Here is a 7,778-nt window from a genome sequence, read left to right as displayed (position 1 = left end):
CACATTAGATCCCAGAACTTTTTCATCTTCTAATGTCAAGTTTGTTCTCTTTGGCCACCATCTCCCTGGTTCCCTCACCCTCCAGTCCCTGGTAACCACCATTCTATTCTCTGCTTCTACAAGTTCGGCTTTTCTGGATTCCACAGTTAAGTGAGATCATGCAGGAACTGTCTTCGAGTATCTGACTTATTTCACTTCAAAACTGCCCCCAAAATCCGTCCATGTTGACACAAATGGCAGGATTTCTTTCTTTCTCATGGATAAATAATATTCCACCGTACATATATACACTACATCTTCCTTATCCATTTTATCCGTTAATAGACATAGAAGTTGTTTGCATATCTTAGCTATTGAGAATAATGTCACAACGAACATAAGAGCTCAGGTGTCTACTGGAGATTCTGTTTTCATTTCTTTTGGATATATGCCCAGAAGTGGGGTTGCCAGATCACATGGTTGTTCTATTTTAATGTTTTTAGGAACCTCTAGAGGGGATGAGAATCTCAATTTTACATGGAAGGAAACCTCAGAATGGTAGGTTATTTTTTTCAATGTCACATGAGTTCAGTGTTGGAAACTACAACCAAATTTAAGGTGTCTGATTAAAAATGAACAAACAAACAAAAACTCATTCCTTTTTCGCTATATGACACTTTATCCTGCACATCTTTCTGTCTATCCTATGTGGAATGACCAGGTAATAACACACTTATGACTCTATTCCACAGTGAGATCTCCAGAAGAAACTTAGTTGTTTTCACTGCAAGTTTGGGAGAGAGGGTCTCTTAAGAGTTTTGCTCCTCCAAGTATGGCCCATGGACGCGCAGCATTGGTATCACCTAGGAGCTTGTTGGAAATGTAGGCCACAGGGCTCACCCCAGATCTACTAAATCCAGTTCTCCATTTCGGCAAGGTCCCAGGTGAGACATAGGAAGCTTGAAGTTTGAGAAACGCTGTTTTTGAGGCAAACAAAAAGAGCCATGGAAAAAAGATCTTTTGAGTAAGGAAAAATCTTTCAGGTAGCACTGAAGTGAAAGGACATATATATTATTTTCCCCTCATGTAGCAATGTTGAAGTTCTATAATATTTATAATGCTTCATCCACCCACTCATTTTTGGCAGTATTTTTCTATAGGTATCAGCAAAGCACATGAGTGATGTGGGAAACCCTGTGTCTAAAGAAGTTTCTGAATTGTGAGAAATACACTAAGAAATAAAAATCTAAACAACAGATATTCTGTTTATGAAATCTGTGTAGTATAATTCAGACTGCTTTAGCAGTTTTAAGATTATAGTTTAAGCAAATACATAAGCATTCTCTCCAGAATGTTTCCTGATTCTAATACATGGAAGTGACTGATTCTATGGGTAATGTCTAGATTTCTTACATTATTAAACTAAATGGAATTCATTTCTCAATTGATATGAAATCATTTCAAGGTAGCCCTCTTGCTGTGCTTATAAACATACCAACCAATAATTTTCCATTGTTGCTGAAGATAAGTACCAGGAACTTCATCACCCTAACTGTTACTCCTAGTCTCTAATTTACATCCAGATTATGCGGGTCCAATCATTGGTAAACCTTAGAAAATTACAACTGACCGGGTTTCTTGGAAAGACGTGGTACGAAATGTGTGACTAGACTGTGCACATAGAACACGTTATCCCTGCTAATGTAACTGACTAGGGAGGCTTAATTTCCTTATAGAATCAACATCAAGGCACACGAAATCTTTCAGATGGTTCTAAGGAAGAACTATTTTATTTGTAATCAGAGTAGATAGATAGATAGATAGATAGATTATAGATAGATGAAAAGAAGAAAGAATCGAGGAAGGAAGGAAGGAATTTTCTGGTGTGTGTTCTCGTCTGTTATATTATATCCAAAATAAACATCTAGGTTCTGGCCTAACTTATCCACTTTGTTTTTTGTTGTTGTTTGGATAACTGACAGTTTGGGCTTGAATTCAGGTCTGAACTTTGACTTTCTTACTGACCTCTAGAATGTTTATAACTCCACTTTATTTTTTTTTATTTTTTTAATGTTTATTTATTTTTGAGAGAGAGAGAGAGACAGAGAGAGAGCATAAGCAGGGAGAGACACACGAGAGAGAGGGAGACACAGAATCCGAAGCAGGCTCCAGGCTCTGAGCCATTAGCACAGAGCCCAACGCGGGGCTTGAAGCCATGAATTGTGAGATCATGATCTGAGTTGAAGTTGGACGCTTAACTGAGCCACTCAGGCACCCCATCCTAACTCCACTTTAAATGAAATCTTATGTACATGACTGAATGCCTGATTAAACATGAATTAGAAACTCTGTTGTTTTAGGGAACAACAGATGGTGGGATAACTGGTAATAATAAGTATAAATCATCAACAATTCAAGTAAGACATATCTTTTCAGAGGTTCACCTATTCTCTTCAGTGAAAATTCTATCCAGACTTTTTTTTTCATTTTTTTTTCAACGTTTATTTATTTTTGGGACAGAGAGAGACAGAGCATGAACGGGGGAGGGGCAGAGAGAGAGGGAGACACAGAATCAGAAACAAGCTCCAGGCTCTGAGCCATCAGCCCAGAGCCTGACGCAGGGCTCGAACTCACGGACCGGGAGATCGTGACCTGGCTGAAGTCGGACGCTTAACCGACTGCGCCACCCAGGCGCCCCTCCAGACTTTTCTATTTACTAATACAATAAATCATACTAAAAAGCACAACTTCTTTTCCAAGGAAAATATCTTGTTCTGGGTTAGCTGAGAAATGATAATATGCTTCAGGAAGGACAATTTTTTGGCATGAAGTTGAAAACTTGGAGGAAAATGTGATTTTTGTGCAGTTACTATCCTAGTTTGACTATCCTAGAGATAACCAGTTCAAATCACCATTTTACAGATGCAGAAACATACATTTCAGTTAAAAAAATTTTGCAGCAGTATAGAAATTGGAATCTTTATCCATCTCAAAGCAGTAAAGTAGTACTTCTCAAAGTTGAATGTACATATGGACTCCAAGGAGATCGTCTTGCAAAGCTGAACAAGGTTGAAGCAAGCTTCCAAGAAATTACAGCATAGCTTGGTCAGTTTGAAAAGCTAAGCTCCACAGAGCATGTTCAATTTCTTGAATAATGGGACGAAGTGACAGTGCTATCCTTGCTATCCTGCCTTTTTAATGTTTATGGTCATTCTTGGTACACTTATCATATTTTGTGATTATTATCATTAGTTGGCTGGATTTTTTTCCTGTGCTCTTTTCTACTTCTCACCACCATAAATTGTGTGGAACAGGATCTGCATTTTTCCTCTTTATTGTTTTCATTGCCTGCCTCCTACCTTTGAAGACTCAAGCATCACAGTTGCACTCAGATTTTGCACAGATTTTCTTCAGGAGGAATCCAGTATTAAGGTTCCACATTAAGGCAATTTTGCTGCCTATCTCATCCATATATTATGACCTAGCTTGGTTCGTAGGCTTATTGTTATAATTTTTTTTACTTACTATTAATATTTTCTTTTTACCTGGCATAATCCATTCTTCACTTGCAATAGGTGAGTTCTGTCTTTGATTGGTTGAATTTTGTCTCTCAAGGAAATGTATGTTGAAGTCTTAACCTCCAGTACATCAGAGCATGACCTTATTTGGAAAAGGACAGATGTAAATACTTAAAGTAAAGTTATATTTGAGTAGAGTGGACTCTTAATGTAATATGACATTAGCTTGTAACAAGCAGAATATGTGAAGACAGAGACACACAAGGAGAATACCATGGGACAAGGAAACCAGAGAGTGGGGTTATGTACCTACAAGCCAAGGAGCTGAATATTGACCGAGGAGGAGGTAAAGACCTGTAGGCAAGGAAATTATGTCACCTATGTCCTTATTTAGTAAACATTAAAAGGACTGAGAGTGTTATAGGAATATTGGTCTTTGTTGTTTAGCACACACTGTTTTGTGTGTGTATCTATGTGGGAACAATAGCTATTAAATGAAAAGAGTTGACGTTTCTTTGTTATGTTCTGTTAGGAATAGCACTCCCCCATTTTTAATAGGGGATGTAGAGTTTCCTTAATTGTGGAAGAAACCTAAAGTAGACAATTAGAAAAAGTGAAAAAGTGTGTTTTAAAAAATTAGACATTGGCTAATAAATTTAAGAGGTACTATTGTGACCAATTAAAAATTGCAAAAGGCAAAGGGAAAGTTTTATCAACAATGGACACTTACCTTCCAAATTTCTTTTAATTAAAAAAAAAAAATGACCACAAGGGCATCTGGCTGGCTCATTTGATACAGCACGTGAGTCTTGATCTCAGGGTTGTAAGTCCAAGCCCCACACTGAGTGTAGAGATTATTTAAATAAAATCTTAGGAGCGCCTTTGTGGCTCAGTCGGTTAAGCATCCAACTCTTGATATTGGTTCGGGTCATGATCTCATGGTTGTGACATACATGCCCAGTGCAGAATGTCTGCTTATGTAACTGACTAGGCAGTCAGTTAAGGTTCTCTCTCTCCCTCTCCTTCTGCCTCTTCCCAGCTTGTGTGTGCTTTTTCTCTCCCACTCAATAAATAAATAAATAAATAAATAAATAAACAAACAAACAAAATCTTAAAAAAAAATAAATTAATACAAAATTAAAAAATGACCACTGTTCAATCTAAACAGGTATTTTAACAAAAAACAAGTGACCACTTTAAATCTGTGAAAGTTGTTGAGTCATTTCCATCACCCTCATCAATATGTTAGTATCCTAAATGTCAAGTTGTATAAAGTATAGATTATAACCTATCAGTTCATGACATGTTCCAAAAGTCCTGCTTATTGTGTAGTTGAATATGTTTATCATTGTGACTATAGCTATTTTATTCCTTTTTAAAATGTAGAGTTAAGATGTATAGTGAAAATTTCTTTGCTTTATTTACTTGCAATATGGGTGGTAACAGTGACTCTGTATCTAAATAATTGCCTCTGTGAAAACCAAGTCCATAGATATATCTCAGTAGGGCCCAGTTTTAATATGAGGGATGTCCCTTACATTTCCTTGAGCACAAATACAATTTTTAAATCATTTTTAAGCTACATATTTACCACACCTATACTGCAATAGGGATAATTTATTTGCCTTTTGCTTGTTTTAACCAAGTCCTATTTGGTGGAAAACTTAGAACAAAAATAATTTGTAATTTTTATGGAAATTTTCAATTATAAATTTCTGTGCTTTAAAATTATTTTGGGGGGCGCTTAGGTGGCTCAGTCGGTTGGGCGCCCAACTTCAGCTCAGGTCATGATCTCGCAGTTTGTGAGTTCAAGACCCGCGTCAGGCTGTGTGCTGACAGCTTGGAGCCTGGTGCCTGCTTCAGATTCTGTGTCTCCCTCTCTTTCTCTGCCCCTCCCCTGCTCATGCTCTCTCTCTGTGTCTCAAAAATGAATAAATGTAAAAAAATAAAATAAAATAAAATAAAATAAAATTATTTTTTTGTAAAACATATAATAACACTGGAGAATTGTGAAGGAATGATAACCAATGGAAAACTGGCATGTATAAAATTTTCATATATTTTTTCATTGTTAATATATTTCATAGTATATCCCATATTGTCAATTAAAATATTAATGTAGCTACTCATACAGTTAAATGATCAGAAATATAAGATATAATATAATATTATATTATATATAATTATATATAATATCTTACTTATAAGATAATATTATATCTTATATTTCTGATCATTTAAGTGTAGACCTATCATCTTTGGAAACCCAAGGACAAAATCATTTTGCAATAGAGTAATTCAAAAGTATTGTGTAGCTAATAAAATTGCAAATCTTTCTTCATATTTTGTTTTACTAAAAATTGGAAACTTATATAGAGAAATTAATTATATATCAGTATAGTTCTCTATAAATCTGATACAGTAATAAATTTCCAAAAGCAGGAAGCAAATATGTGTTTTATATTTATTCATTTTAGAAAAATAATATAATCATATATGATATGTTATAACTGAGTGCTCAAAAAGTGGATATATCTTTATTTCTCATGTTCACTGAGTGAGATGGCTGAAATCATTTAATAGTGCAATGTTAGTAAATTTGTTAAAAACAATGGTGCTTTAGATTTTTTTTTAATCATAGAATACACCTATAAAGGTAAAATCTAATTGTATCCTCTTCATTACTGTTTAATATTTCCATGATGTTGATTTACAACCGCCTCAGGATTTTCCCAGTATAAACTGAAAGTGAACCCTGTACATGGAAGCAGGAAGAGTCCAGAGGCAGACTTCATCAAACTGGTAGGTAGCAGGTGAAATTAGCAAGGGGAACTTACTTATGAGGCTGTACTCACCACCAAATCTTAGGCACTTATATAGAGTCCTTAATTGGGTTCATATTTAAAATACATTGAGAATTCATAAAACTCAACAATAACAAGAAAATCCAATGTAAAAAAATGCCACAGGATATAATAGATATTTTTCCAAAGAAGACACATAAACGGCCAACAGGCACATGAAAAGATGTTCCATATCACTAATCATTAGGACAATGCAAATCAAAACCATAATGAGATATCACCTTACACGGGTCAGAATGGCTATTAGAAAAGGCAACAAAACAAGTGTGGGAGAGGATGAAGGGATAAGGAAGCCCTTGTACACTGTTGGTGGAAACATAAATTGGTGCAGCTACTATGGAAAAGAGTCTGGAGGTTCCTCAAAAGATTAAAGATAGAGCTACCATATAATCCAGCAATTCCACTACTGAGTATCTATCCAAAGAAAACAAAAACACTCATTTGAAAATATATAGGCACTGCTAAGTTCATTGCAGATAATTTACAATAGTCAAGGCAGGGCAAAGCCTATGTGTCCATTAATGGATAAATGGATAAGAAGAAGTGACATATATACAAGAAGATGGAATACTGCTTAATCATAAAAAGGAATAAAATCTTGTCATTTGCAACAACATGGGTGGATCTTGAGGGTATTATGCTAAGTGAAATAAGTCAGAGAAACACAAATACTAATTGGTTTCACCTACATGTAAAATCTAAAATGAAAACAGACAAAACAAAACCTATATACACAGACACAGAAAACAGATGTGGTTGCCAGAAGGGAATGGGTTGTGGAAAGTGGCAATATGGGTAAAGGGGATTAAGAATTACAAGCTGCCATTTATAAAATAAATAAGTCATGATTTGTAATGTATAGCATGGAAAATATAGTCAATAATATTGTATTAGCTGGAAGGTGACAGATTGCAACTATAATTATTGTGGTGACTTTTTCACAATGTATATAAATTTCAAATAACTTCTTGTGCACTTGAAACTACATAATATTGTAGTTATGTAGTTATGTCAATGATGCCTCAGTAAAAATAAGTAATAAAATTGGTGCCCTGCACTACTGAATTTGCAGGTTTAAACTTAATAATTTTGAAGGCAAAGAGGTAAACAATTTTTAAGAAATTAACTTGGAATTAACTTATTTCAAATCAATATTTTAAGAATCATATATCTCTCAATAAATTATGACAGATAAAATAGATTACAATAAAATACATATTTTTCTTCTTAAAAACAACGCAAAATATATATTTGTAGTAAGTAGAGCATTTGTAAGTTCAGAAAATAAAATTACATTTTAAAATATGCTTAAACTATGGAAGTATTCTCATCACTTGTCTATGAAAGAATATTACTTTGAGAGGTTGTCTCCAGATTGAATTATCCACTTTGCAGTTTGCAAGGTTTGTAGTGCTTA

Source organism: Acinonyx jubatus, chromosome A1 (assembly GCF_027475565.1).
Source record: "Acinonyx jubatus isolate Ajub_Pintada_27869175 chromosome A1, VMU_Ajub_asm_v1.0, whole genome shotgun sequence".
Lineage (NCBI taxonomy): Eukaryota > Metazoa > Chordata > Mammalia > Carnivora > Felidae > Acinonyx > Acinonyx jubatus.
This window is presented reverse-complemented; position numbering follows the sequence as displayed.